Here is a 14,446-nt window from a genome sequence, read left to right as displayed (position 1 = left end):
TTCACATCAGGCATTAATTTGTTAGGTAGGTATTTCTGAGCTGTGAACAGCAGCTCTGGAATCTCCAGACTTGCTGAAGTAGATCTGAGAAAACCTAGGCTGCATGTCAAACTTCCTACATCTAAACTTGTTTAACAGAGACCAGAGGAAAAAAATAGAGAGGGAAATTCTGAGTAAGTGGAGTCAGTATTTATCAGTGTCTGTCTTGGCCACACAAGAAAGGAAACAAACTTGACACAGAGCAAACAAAAAAATCCCCACTGGATTTCTACCTAATCCATGGCATTAAACAGACACCTGGGTGCAGTACTGTGCCTGTCACTGCATGAAGGTTTTCCATGGAAAAGCTAGATGGCAAAGAATCATAGCACCAGCAGAAGGTCATCAAGCTAAGGAAATTGCTATTAAAATAACAGCTTTCTAAACATGAAGTAGATTAGCACAGAGGGGAAACAGTATGTTTGGGGATATCAGTAAAAGGATGCTGGTACTCAAACCATATAGTGAAGATCTATTTCCACCTGGTAGGAGGCTACTTCAGTCATATGACAGAAAGCCTGAAGAGCTCTAACAGGACTTGAAAATTTACTGTTCTCTAGCAGTTACAGTGTGTGGTGTATCAGGAGGACAGTAATAACAGAAAATATCTGGGTTTTTTTCTTCATTATATGTGGAATGTCTGATGAGCTTAGCAATAGGATGAGTCTGGATAAAGGTTCTTTGGTTTATGGGCTGTGCACCTTTTTTTCCCCCTCTTCCTTTCTTTTTTCTTTTTCGTTTTTTTTTTTTTTTCCTGGAGAACTATAGATGCCTTTTTCTTTTCAGAGAAAAAGTGTGCTGTGATCAGAAATCTTTTTCAGATCCATTCAGTTTCTGAAGAACTCATATACTTTGTGATTCTGTGGGAAGGAATGTGTTTAAGCTCCTGCAGGATTTAGGGCTGCGTGCTGTGGAGAGAATCCTAAATTGTGAGCCTGGCTCCTAGAAGACAGCATCTGTGCCCTGTGAGGGATTTTAGGCTGTGTCTCAACAGGATTCACTAGAAGTGAATAACGGATGACAAGCACAGCCAGCTCATGTCCAAGGAAATCTTCCTCACAGAAAATGAGCGGAGCAGTTGAGCTAAGTGAGCCTAGAGGAAATTTAGTGATAGCAGGAGCAATGAGAAGCAGAGTGTGGTGATAGTCTGCTTGTCAGGGCAAACAGACTGAGATTCTGGAAAAGACTATCATGAGTTGTTTGTAGCATTAAAGGCAGGGGTCCTGTTTCCAGCTACATGGACAGGCTTTTGAAAAATGCTATAGGGGAACTGATTCTTGTGGTAAAATGGGTCACAGTGACACAGGGAGGTTATGGCATCAAATTTATACTCTGATGTAGAAAATCAGGAAGCAGAACTTCCATACGTGATTTTCTGAAATGTGCCTGGTACTATATATAGTGCTAATCAGATTTGCAGAGCTAGCTTCCATATCCAACTGAGAAAATGACATCAGAAGGAAAGTTTGAAAGGCTTTGGGAAGTGGTCATGTGAAAATAGAGTGTTGTAACAAGTGCATGCCCTACAATGCGTAAGGATCCTTGTCCTCCAGTTGCTTCAACAGAGGATGTGCCCAAGCTCTTCCTTCCTGCAGAAACAAGCATGCCAGAAGCTGATAGATTTTGATCCTTCAATTGGTGTGGAGTCAGGACACTATAGGATGTGATCCACCATCTACAGATTGGGCAGTAAATCACAGTTGTAACATTGTATTCTTTATAAAGTTTATACTCCTAAAACCTTACTTTAAGAAGATGAAGGCAACAGAGTTATTCCTTTAAAACTCTTACAACTAAATTCACTTCTTTTCACTGATCTGTAAAAAATCAGTGTATTTTTTAAAAATGGTATAATATTGTTAAGACACCTAAAATTACTCCATAACTTCAGTTGCTTTTTACAGAACATGAAATGCCATGGCCTTATGAGAGCTGCAGTTCACTGACTTGACTTGTGTGTAATTTGTTGTATAGTTTCAGCAGTTTCTACAAGGCTCATTACAATTTGATGCAAACCATTTCATTTCTGCCAGTATGAATACACCATTGTTGTTTTATTTATGGCAAGGGCAGATTGTTTTAATTTGCTGCATTGCTATTTTAATATGTTTTAATATAAAATTAGTTCTAACAGCAAAATGGTCCCTAAAACACTGCCCTCAAAATTAGTTCAAATTCTTAATAAATCAATGGTGTCTTTATGACAGACACTAATACTAATTATTAAATTAGCCTAATACTTAAAAAGAATCTTCAAATATTAAGGCAAGAGCATAGTGTATATGTATGGAATAAAGGGAGCCAGTTCAGTCGTGTAGGATTAGAGGTTCATTTAGCTGGGCTGCAGCTTTCAACCTTTCTGTGCCTTGACCTCATACTGTGTTTGACAGGGGAGAACCAGCTCAAAAGGTGATTTTGAGGTTGTATCTAAAAATGTTAGTATTTGGGGATTTTTTTTTTTAATTGTAGAGTTGAGGAACATAAATCAGAAAAAAAAAAAAAAAAGAGAGAGAGCTATGGACAAATCAATACTGCCTCCAGCCCAAATTCTAATACATTTAACTGAAAAAGGTATGGGAATAGATAGAGGTAGAGCAAGAACAATAGAACAATGCATGGTTGCTCATTTAGTGAACAGTGGCTTGGAGTGGGACCTATAAAAACAACGGTATCATATAGATAAAGGTAGTTGCAGTGTATTTGGATAAAGTACAAGTGTTGGTACATGAAATGAGGACATGCAGACCACCCAAATGCTGACATACTTGTCGCTGTCTCTGGTATCACAACCACAATGTTCTTTATAGAACTACATGTAAAAAAGTGCACCTTAACTGTATTAAACTCATTAAGTGAAATATAAAGGATTTCATATACGTTTAGTTTGGTCTTGGTAGCTCTAACCTTGTGGCGACCAGGCTAAACCTGGGTAACTCAGTAGAGAATCAACCTCTTATTTCTAGTTCCGTTACCACTAATCTGGGCTTCTCACTGGTTTTATCCTGTATGTGGAATCACAATCCATAAAAGTGACTTTAAAGGTTTTAAATGATTGTTTGGGTAAAAAAATGCCTATTTTAGCCCTTGCTACCTGGCAAATATTTAAAAAGTTACAAAGTCAGATGATTTAAAGGAAAACTGTACAGTATTGCTTTTAGACATCAAAATAACTATATTTTTGTATAACTATCAAAAATCCAAAAATCCAACCGTAAGTTATGTCCTGAAAAGACTTCTCTCCAACATGCTCTCTTAGACCAGGAATCTGATTTAATCTGGGAGGGGGAATAGGAATCTTTGGAAATGAGCACATTTTGCATCCTTGCATCCTAGAATTTTGACAACTAGAGGGGGAATTTTTTTTTTTTTTTTTTTTTGGGGGGTGTGTTGAGTTTTGGGTTTTTTGGGTTTTTTTTTTGGTCTTGATTCTGACTGTCCTCCCATGACCTATTTCACAAAAAAAGGAAGAAAGATTTTTTTTTTAGCAGGCAGAAGTATTTGCAAGAGGGAACCAGGCAAAAAACTGACTGTATAGCTACTGCCACCTACAGTCTTACTGAAAAGTGGCTTCGGGAGAAATTCCAGCATAGCATTAATTTGGTCTCAAATGTCCAACCAAGGGACACTACAATATAATGCAAAAGGGATAAAATAGATTTAGGATTCACCTATTATCCTGAAATGTCTTTCTGATGGAGATTCTAATCAGGTCCTGTTTGCCTATCCTTCATTATGTTGTAGTTGAGTTTTCTTGCAAATACTAGTCACAGAACAATAGGATAGTTTGGGTTGGAAGGGGCCTTTAAATGTCATCTAGTCCAAACTTCCTGCAATAAACGAGGACCTCTTCAACTGGATTAGGTTGGTCAAAGCCCCATCCAGCCTGTACTTGAATGGGGCATCCACAGTTTTTCTGGGCATGCTGTTCAGGGTCTCACCACACTCACATTAATGATTTTCTTCCTAATATCCAATCTTAACCTACCCTGTGTCAGTTTAAAGCCATTCCCCCACATTACGTGGTGAACGAACTGCCTTAAGAGACACCAGGTATAAAGAGGAATGAGTTACTGCTGGTACCACGTGGATGAATGCTGTTTTACAGGTGAGTAGGTGTGAGGTGTGTGCCAAGAAACATGAGGGTTCCAAAAAGCTTGAAAAGGGGTCATGATCACCTCTGCAGTAGCTGTCCCTGATCTTCCTAACACTGGGGGAACAAAAGGTTGAAATAAGAGATGAACCAGAAGTACTCCTAATAGATAAAGAAAAAAAAACTTGCTAGGAGTAGGAATTCAAAGCAGTGCTCTTTATTCAAGTGCCCTGTTACTGCCAGTAAAAGACAGGCTTTTTTCTTCTCCTCCTGCTACATTATCTTCCAGAGGATGACAGCTAGCTTTCCAAGGATTTACTCGAAAAAAAAGGCAGAATACAGCATCTCTTTTGTGAAACTCACTCATCTTTATGGAGGAGAAGATACTGAAAACACCTCAGACTAGCTGCATTATCTATTTTCCTTCTCACCCTCATCTTTAACCAGCCAATGTGGTGCAGATGTGTCCAGTGGTGGTGTTTGTGTCAGCCTGTACTGGTAGTAACACATGCCCTTGGACCTATGTTTCATTGGTAATCTGATACCAAATGTAACTTTTTGCAAAACCTTTTTATTAAACCTCTGTTTAACAGTCTGAGAGGTTTTTTTCAGGCTTTAGGGTACAGTAGTAGGATGCTTATTTCTATTTAATAGCAACATAAAAAGTACAGGCTAGTTTTCTATTAATTATAGGATCTCCAGCTTCAGCTTTTCAAACGTTTATTGTCACACCATAGCTTTCATTTCAGTGTCTTAAAGACAGTAATCCACCAAATCCAGCTCACATGGGCCTAATTGGTCTTTTGGGCTTGAATTTGTCACTGGATTTGGACAATGATTACTTGTATATGTATATTCTTTGCAAAATGAGGAAGGCCTTACACATAATCTGAGCATTCAAATTGGAAATCAGAAGTCAACAGGACCATGTTGGCAGCAGCTGCTGTGGCCATCATCTAAAAACACGTGCTGTAGATTTGTGACTGACTGTAGATGAAGAAATTAAAGCCTTGAGCAATACTAGTAGCAACAAGTGAAGCATGCGTGGCACTGAAGTGTCTTGTGGCTCTGGGTTTGTTAGGAAGTCAGAAACTTAGAAAATGTCATATTAGTTTTGGGGTGCTGCAGGAATGGGTTCAGCCCATGTCTCTATCCTTATTTTATGGCAATGAAATAATAATCATTGTGGTTATGTAGAGAAACATAAGGATGATTCTGTGACCCTGATGTGCTACAGAAGGATTGGGATAGTTCAGCTCCTAACTTTGGGACAGTCTGTGTGACCTGGGGTATGCAGCCCAAGACCAATAAAAGGGCTTAGACACAACTCCTGTTAGGGTTTAATGAGTATGAGACACTTGAATTTCATTGCAGTTTTGTTCTTTAATCTGTCTGTGTCCAATTATATAATCTGAGATAAAGTTGGTATTTCTCTCCCATGCTGCAGAATTCCCTTTTTTCATTGTGCAAACTTTTCTTTTAGGACTGTTTTTCACTAATATGTGAAGACACCAGTAGTAGCCCCATCTGAATGGACAGTAAGATAATGCAGAACAATCTGCAGGAGTAGTGATAGTAACCACACCCAGACACAGAAGAGTGTTAAGAGCTTTCTGTTCTTTGCTTGAAACATATTTATTTCACTGACAAGGAGTGAAGGGGGAGCTATACTGACATGCACTTCTTGGAAAGGAAGGCATTACTGTTAAAAAAATGTTACAGCTTTTGATGGTGTCTTAAGTGTCTAAGATCTCTTGTGTTTCTATCATTTGATAAATGATTTCTAGAAGACAATGAAGCCAGGAATGCTTTTTGAATTCTTGTTATGCCAAGTGAATGAAAAATAATTTCAGGAGGCTGGATTTTGGTTTTTCATACTGTGCATAAGTCAGTCAGGACATTTTACTGCATCAGTTTTGTCTAAAAAATAAAGTCTTGCCCTTGCCATATCACTTTGTTTTCTCTGCTGAGTGAAAAGTCAAGTATATCTCACAGAAAGCTTAAATCTCAGTTAAATTCGGGGTTTTTTTTATAACATCAATTTAAGCCCTGCTTATTTTTAATGGTGTCTTTAGTGATAGAAAACTTCTGTGATTGTGGCAAGGCAGAGTGTGACTTGTTGTGTAGCACTCTCTCAGACCCTGCATGACTGAGACGTGCACATGGCAATGCCACATTGTTTCCTTTTCTCTGTAGATCATCACTATGTCCTTTGAGTGGCAGTAGTTCCTGCCAAAACTGACAAATGTGCAATTTAATGACTTCATATTTTGACATTTGAGAAGAATCAAATAGAATCAGACTTTATTACCACTGCATTTTATATTCTTCATTGGACATACACTGTAAATAGATGCAAACTACAAAACACGTCTATGGGTTAATTGGTTGAATTCTGATTTCATATGTCTGTGAATTTAAGGCATGGGTTTTTTTTCCTGGGCTTTTTATGATACCAGAAAGATGCACTAAAGGGAAAAAAAACTCAGTGTTTGAATGTGATGCGTTTGTATTTGGGTTCAGAATGCAGCCTTGCCATAAACCTGTGTGTAAGTTGGTGCATGGTGAGTTTGCTGAGCAGGTTCTGAACCTGACTTGCTGTTCCATGGGAACATGGTGTGCTGTGCCTGCTAGGAATCTCTTAAGAAGGAAGGGAGGAGTCTCTGTTTCACATAGAACTGTTAGGCATCTGAAAATGGCACCTGCCACACCTTCCCTGTTATTGATACAGAAAATATTTCACATTCAGACTCCATTGTCTTCAATTTTAATGTATTATAATTTTAATGAAGGAGGCTCAGAAGAGACCTCATCACTCTCTATGACTTCCTGAAAGGATGTTGTAGCCAGGTGGGCATCAGCCTCTTCTCCCAGGCAACCAGTGACAGAATGAGAGGAAATGGCCTCACACTGTGCCAGAAGATGTTCAGGTTGGACATCAGGAAGAAATATTTTCACTAAAAGGATGGTCAGGCATTGGAACAGACTGCCCAGGGAGGTGGTGGAATCACTGTCCCTGGAGGTGTGCTAGAAGTCACTAGACATGGCACTTTGTGCTGTGGTCTGGTTGACAAGGTGGTGATTGATCAAAGATTGACTCCATAACTGTGAAGGTTTTTTCCAACCTTAATGATTCTGTGATAGTAGGGTACAGGCTAGCAAAGGCTAGTAACATTTTACAGGAGTATGCATTAATGCCCCTCCCAGATCTACATCATAAAGAGGATTCTTCTAAAAAGAAAATTTACTCCTTCAGCCCAGTGGAGTTACTTAAAAAGAATGAATGAGATATTTCCCCTCTTTTAGTGCGCTTCAAAACCTGAATTTACTGTACACCAGTGAAATTCTTGTAGGTTCACCATGATAAGTCACACTGACTTAGATCAACTACAGAAGTCATAAGGAGTCTTCTTGCAGTGGCAAAGTTTTATGCAGACAACTGGGCTAATGCCAAATCCTTGATGACTATTTCATGCACCAATTGGCTAGAGTACTTAAACCAGGGCAGAGCTGTGGGCTTACATTGAGGGGCTCCTGGATTTTCTTTACTTTCAATTTTAGGAGATAAATAACACAGTATAATTACTATAGGTTTGATACAACAGGAGCTTTGTACTTTTTAAAGAAACTCCAGAAATGTTGTACTGAATTTTACCATCAATAGGAATCTTCCAGAATGGACCTTGCATTCATTTAGGAGATTCATGGTAAGTCCACAGGCTTTTCTTTTTGAGAAATTTTCTTATATGTTCAGAAAACATATGACACATAAACCAAATCTTTCCATCTCAGGAGTGTGATTTAGAAAAAAAAGGTCAAACGTATGACAAAAGTAGAAATTCACCTCAGAACTTCAGCTCATATCTCATTTATTTTATTTCCTGGGTGTGTGAAAGCCAAACACTTGAGGCATTCATTCACCCTCTCCAAGCTTTCACAATAGTAGGTATTACCTGCAAACACTTCAGTAATGTCACCGTTCCAAGTGAATACTGGGAAGTGAGGAAGTAGTGGTACTAACTTGTTAGTCGTGTTTTCTCTTTATGAAGGAATGTTAGCACAGTGCTTGGACACAGGGGTCCTCACTGAACTGCAGTCATCTGAATGTCTCCTAACTGAATGGCTGCAAGTGATTGTATTTCTTAGGATTGTGTATTTAATGGATAAAAAAGACAAAAAAGACATATGCCACTGTTCCTCTGGCATTGTGGAGTGATACAGGACTTGTTGGAAGTTAGAGCTGGACGCAAATAAAGTAAACCAAAAATGGTGCTGATTTATTGTCACAAGCTTTCCGTAAACTGCAGTAGCTCACATTGCTGTTTTGTGAGCAGCTCAGCACCCTGCATAGGGGTAGGGTGTTTGGGGGCAAGATTAAGAGCTGGGCCAGGGGATTGCTGCTGTTATCTCACCATGCCTCCTTATCAGCCAGAGCTCTCTGCCTGCTCACGATTGCTGCTGGTGGCTCTAAACACTGAGACCAGGATCTGGAGTCTGTGTGAGATGACTCAGGCAAGAGTGTGGTGATGTTAGGGCCTATTTTTACATTGCAAGTGCAACTGTGAGTCAAATATTAATTTTGGAGTAGGAGCAGATCTTGCTCTGTCCAGCTTTTAGCACAATGGGGTTGTGGTCTGGGATTTACATTTTGCTATTAGAGGACAACTTTGAGCAACCTGGTCTAGTTGAAACTGTCCCCACCCATGGCAGAGGGTTTGGAGCAAGATAGGCTCTAAGGACTCTTCCAACCCAACCATTCCATGCTTCTATGATGAATTTCTCATAGTTGGTAAAAAGAAAAAAATGTGGGCATGCTGCCATGAGATGTGGAAGGTAAAGTACTTTCAGTCAGTAAAACAATGGTAACACAACAATAGCATAAGAACACCCTCAGCAGAAATTATAGTTATCCAAAGTATTTCCTACCTCCTAAGTATTTTCCTTATTTTCAGCAAGTATAAAGAAGTGTCTTTCACCAGAAGTTTGCCAAAATCCCCAGTGTGATAAAAGAACTCGAGGATCTTGCTAGGATTACTATAAGGGAGTGGTAAACATGCTTTTGAGTGGTCTCTTCAACACCTAACACATCTTGGAACATATGGCATTTCCACAATTAAAACATTAATCTGCAAATTGTTTTTACATCTAACTTTAAGGACAATCAAGATTTTTGATACTGAATTCTCAGTGTAGGTTAGTTACTTGAATAATACTTCATCTGCACTGTCTATTCAAGAATCCCAAGAAATAAACTCTGAACCACAGTAATGACCATCAAAGGTTGGTGGGTTTTTTTGGTAATGACTAAATTTTAAAACCTGAATATGTATCTAGATGGAACATGTGTTCTGCAGATGTCTTTTCTTAATTGGTTTATAAATTAGGAAGCTTGAAAATTTTTAAAAATTTACTAACATAGAGAAGCAAAAAGTAACACTGCTGATACAAAAAAAAAAAGCAAAAATTTCCAGAGGGGTGAAAAAAGTGTGATGAATAAACAATAACAGGAATAGTATTGCTCATAGCAGAGATATTTTCAGAGTATGTTGCATAGATTTGGATTTGCTCCCAATTATGTTTGTAAACATCAGTGAATCTTCAAAACTTCTGCTAAATAGAAGTTTGCATGTGTTTGTTATTATGAGCAAAAGGTCTTATTGTCTGGTTTTCAATATTTCTTAAAAATTGCATAGTTTTTTATGCTTCTATTACAAGCACATCAAAGCAATATTATAAATTAATGGATTGGATTTTTTTATTACTTATGTCGTGCATTCACTTACAGTCTTTCTTTTAAGTTCAAGGTGAACAAAAGAGACCTCTTCTTGCCAAACAGTGTCTTCCCAGGTCACATTTCATAAAACCTTTGATTACATGTCCCGTTGAAGGGCACTGTCGGACAAGACAACTCCTTCGGTCATCAGACTCCTATTTGAACAGGTCAAAGAGTTCCAGTGGAGGAAGCTGTTTTTCTGGAATCTTCCTATACAAACCATTAGTTTCACAGGTAGGCATAAATTAGTGCTGCTTGTACCTTTCACAGCATTCAGAAAGAAAATGGAAATGAAGACACACTGGTCTTTCAAATACATGTCTAGGTAAAAATAATAGAATATAGTAGCACAAAATCTTGCCCCATGACTTCATGTGTTCTTTTCTCTGCTAATTGATTGGATTGTGAAGGTTCACTGTTCTTGAGGGTCTTGTACTAAAAACATTATTTATGCAGCAAATGCATGTCAATCAACAAACTCTAAATACTTTGTGGATTCTCAATCTAAACTTCTGAACTATCTCATAGCTATTTGATTCTATTTCCCAGCTGGGAAGACACAACAAAATAGTCCAGTTATTTGAGAAAAAAACTCTGCTGTTTACATTTCAGTGTTAAAGGAGCCAGCTGTATGCCTCACAGCACATTAGGTGGCTTTGTTACTGAATTTCCTGTTAATTTCCAAAACCAGGTCAAATTAGATGCATCTGAAACTTGAAGAAGTAAAAGGCTTGAGGGAGGGTATTGGTGGTAGCAGAAAAAGAGAGATACAGGTTAAGACCTCTCTTACTTCTGCTGTTACTTCACTGATGCTGCTCTCTAGATTTTACTACATGCATCTCTTTCCTTCCCCAGGTTAAACACTGGAAAACTTTCTGTTCCTTTAAAGCAGGACTAGAGAAAAATCAGGCATTGGGATCCAGTATTCTAAATCCAGGGCAATGGCTTTAGCAGGATGATTTAAGGATCAACTCTTGAACTGGGAGAGATGGGTAATAAAGAAGGCAGGCCTCTAAGCTGTCTGGTAATGGCGATCCTCTTCAGTGAAGCAGTGAAACTGTTTGGAAAGCCTCTTACCAGTAATTGCAGCTGTTTTGTTGACTGCACAAAAGAACTGGTTCGTTCTGTCTGTCCTCTTGAGTCTTTACTGGTACTTAGCAGCTGATCTGATAATATTTACTTTTAAGTAGCCATTCTGTAGTTAAGGGCAATATTGCTTGCAATATCTAGATATCGGGAAGAGGGAAAACAATGAAGTGTTATTGTGTTTGCAGATAAGTCCTTTGTGACCCTATGATATAAACTTAGGAGCACAGCCTGATCATTCAGGGTAGGAAGACAGTGCTGAGGTATGGATTTCTCTCTCTTGCTGTAAATATACAGAGGAAAGATCTGAAACCCAACTTGGTGATTTGGTCCCTGTTGCCTACTTCCCTTTGTGTTTTGTAGCTTCATAGTTGCGTTAGTTGCCTGCTTTGTCAACAGCATGACATACAGAAAAGTACTGTTCTATATGTCTATATATCATTCTAGCTAACTGTCATAATCACTTACAAAAAAGCCTGAAAACACCCTCCCCCCCCGGAATGGTACTGCTCTGCAGCTAAATTTCCACCAAGGTTTAATTTGAGTGCAGTTCCGTAGTGACAGAATGGCTGATGACACCATAAGAATGAACTGCTAAATTTTTATATTTGCCTGCAATGCTATATACCACAGTAGGTATCTCTGCTTGAAAGTTCAGAAACCAAATCTCAGATTCATTTACTTTAACCTAGAAGGAATGCTTTCTAAACTTAGGTATTCATAAAATGTGTCTGAAAGTTTTTATATTTCTGCAGTTTTTATATTTATGTAGAGTATCTCCATGTGATTTAGACATAATTGTATCATAGGTGAGGCAGTTGTGACTTGGAGCCCACATGCACAAGTCCTGGCATATCTTTGCTGGCTTCTGGAGTGAGGAGCATAGCTTAAGGACACCTGAGAAATTGTAGACTGAGTCAGCTTGAATTGTCAGTTTGGTGTCAGTGCCCTCAGTAGGAGCTGGAGAACTGAAACAGCAGCAGAAGAGAGGAACTGATGATGGTATGAATAGAAACCTTGTTTAAGTGGGAAAAGGATGCAGAAGAGGTGCCAGGAAGAGGAGATGGGCTGGAAAAAGAGGATGCTGGAAAATAGACTCGAGGAACCACATCTCAGTGTCTCGAGTAAACCCTCACAATAAAACTGAAAAGCCTGATTTATAATGTGGAAATAATTTTCTTCTCCTCCAGAGTTGCTGTTTGTGCAGAGAAGGGCACAACAGGGACAGCCAAGTTTTCAGTTGTGCAAATAAATAAAAAAGTTTCAAATTGTCCTTTTAACAGCATGTTTCTTATGAAACATCCAGCACAGTCAGATTATATTACTAAAATAAATATACAGTCAGGCAAAAAGCCAGAGGATTAGTTACAGTTCTGGTTTATCAAGAACAACAGTTCTTGTTTTGGAGCAGAGGGAACCTAAATACTCTAGCACTTGAAGACATGGTAATTAATGGCTCCTTAATAAGTACTTGGTGAAAGGCTGATGTACTGGGTGTTCCCTGTAAGTGGCTGAAAGATACATTGTTGGTGTGGCAGAAACTCAGATCTGTGTTTATAGCTGAAAAGTTTCATTAGGTCCTCAGTTTCTTAGCAAATATGGTTGCCTTTGTTCCTCTACTGCTAGTACTCATGTGCATTCTTAACTGTGCCTGATATGGGATAAAATGGCCATGCAAAGGCCTTGTCTACCCTGCCAGTCCTTCCCCAAGAGGTTTTAGAAGCACGTATTTTTTCACTAGCACACTGGCATGAGTAGTTCTTAGCATGGTGTACATGCATATGCTTTTAGAATCCAGGTTGGGATGAACTTCTTAAAATGAGTCCTGTAGACTGCACTAAAAATAAATTAATGTTCCACTCATGAATTAATGTTCCACATATGAAGGCTTTCAGATCCTGGATTCTAATGTAACTTTGTGGTATAGTTACTCTCTAATTAAGGATAGCTTCTGTGGGTTAGAAAATGTGCTATGTCTAACCCTAATGTAAATGAGTTGTATTAGTTCTTTGCCCATCAAATGTTGAGTAACTGTTTTCAGTGTATTTTTTTAAAAAAACCCCTATCTGTATCTGTTTGGTATCAATACTGTAAAAAAAGAACAACTTTGCCAGAATGTACTTCATATTTTCATTGTAAGGATAGATGTCATTAACTTTCACAACAGATTTTCAGTTTTATGAATGAGTCCATCAGTGTTCGACAAACTCTGTCTTGAAAATACATCAAATATACATTGATAAAAGGCCTCCGTTATTGTTATAAGTTGTGACTTTAATTTGCCTAACTATGGGCAAATATTTAGAATATTTAGAATCCAAATTGGTTTCTCTTACAGTTCTGTCTTATATGCAGTTCTGTGCCTTTGAAGTAAGTGAAGAGTTACCACATCCTCAGATTGCACAAGTCAACAAGTCCCATGTTTATACTGTCCTAAACCTCATATAGTTTTAACATTTTTGCAGAGTACATGTAGAGTTTTGGAAGAAAAGTATCTGTGTTGATTCGTATGAATTATAAGGACAAAATCATTCTGCTTTGATGAACCTTACAATTTTCAAGTAGCTGCAAATGATCTAGTATGGTTCCAACCTAAGAAGTGTAAAATGCTTTTCCTGACAGCAGTATGCCATGTCATTACAATGTCCATTTTCTATGTTGAACTCCTGCCCAAAAAACCCAAAACCTGCAGCTTGAGGTAGGATGACAGCATCATGATAGTTTTAAAGCAGATTTTTGAATAGACTTTTATGGAGACTCAATTTCTGGTTTGGTAGGTTACCTGCATAGGTCTCCTGGCAATGTAACTGTTTAGTGTAAGGTAAATAAGCAGGAATAGCATCAGTCCAGGGGAAGGTGTGTGCTAAAGGTAGATAAAGTTGGCTGAGAAGACATGAAGTAATTTCTCATGACCTCTTTCCCTGATTATGGTAACCATGCTTTGAGCATCGCTGCTAATGTGTAATTAAGAACATTAGTTTAGTAAGCTGAGGTACAAAGCAACTTTAATTGACAACAATCCTTTCTTTCTAAAGTTTAGCTGAGACTTACTAATTGAAGACTACCCTTGTGCTGATGTTTTGGAAATGTGTGGTCAGGGGGAGGGAGGGAAAAGGGAAGATAACTTGCCCTTCTGCTCTGTGTTCTGCTTGCAGAGGAATTCTTGGTATTTAAACACAATGAATTCAAAACAACCTCTGTGCAAGTGGAATGTCTTTAGAAGATTTAAGGGAGTCCTACCTGTTGGTATAGCACCTAAGTGGTAGGGTCACAGTTATTAAAGAATGGAAGCAGAACAGCCCTTGCAATTCCAGAAGAAAGTGAAGGAATAGTATCTGATATTGGAGGATGGAGAGACTAGACTTCATTTGGAGGAAAACCAGTAGGTATATTGCTTCAAGCCAGTTCTGAAGCTGCAACTAAGCCAGACAGCATGATTAGAGCACCTCAAATAATTT

Source organism: Catharus ustulatus, chromosome 5 (assembly GCF_009819885.2).
Source record: "Catharus ustulatus isolate bCatUst1 chromosome 5, bCatUst1.pri.v2, whole genome shotgun sequence".
Lineage (NCBI taxonomy): Eukaryota > Metazoa > Chordata > Aves > Passeriformes > Turdidae > Catharus > Catharus ustulatus.
The sequence above is the reverse complement of the archived record's forward strand: the minus strand, read 5'-3'. Positions refer to the sequence as shown.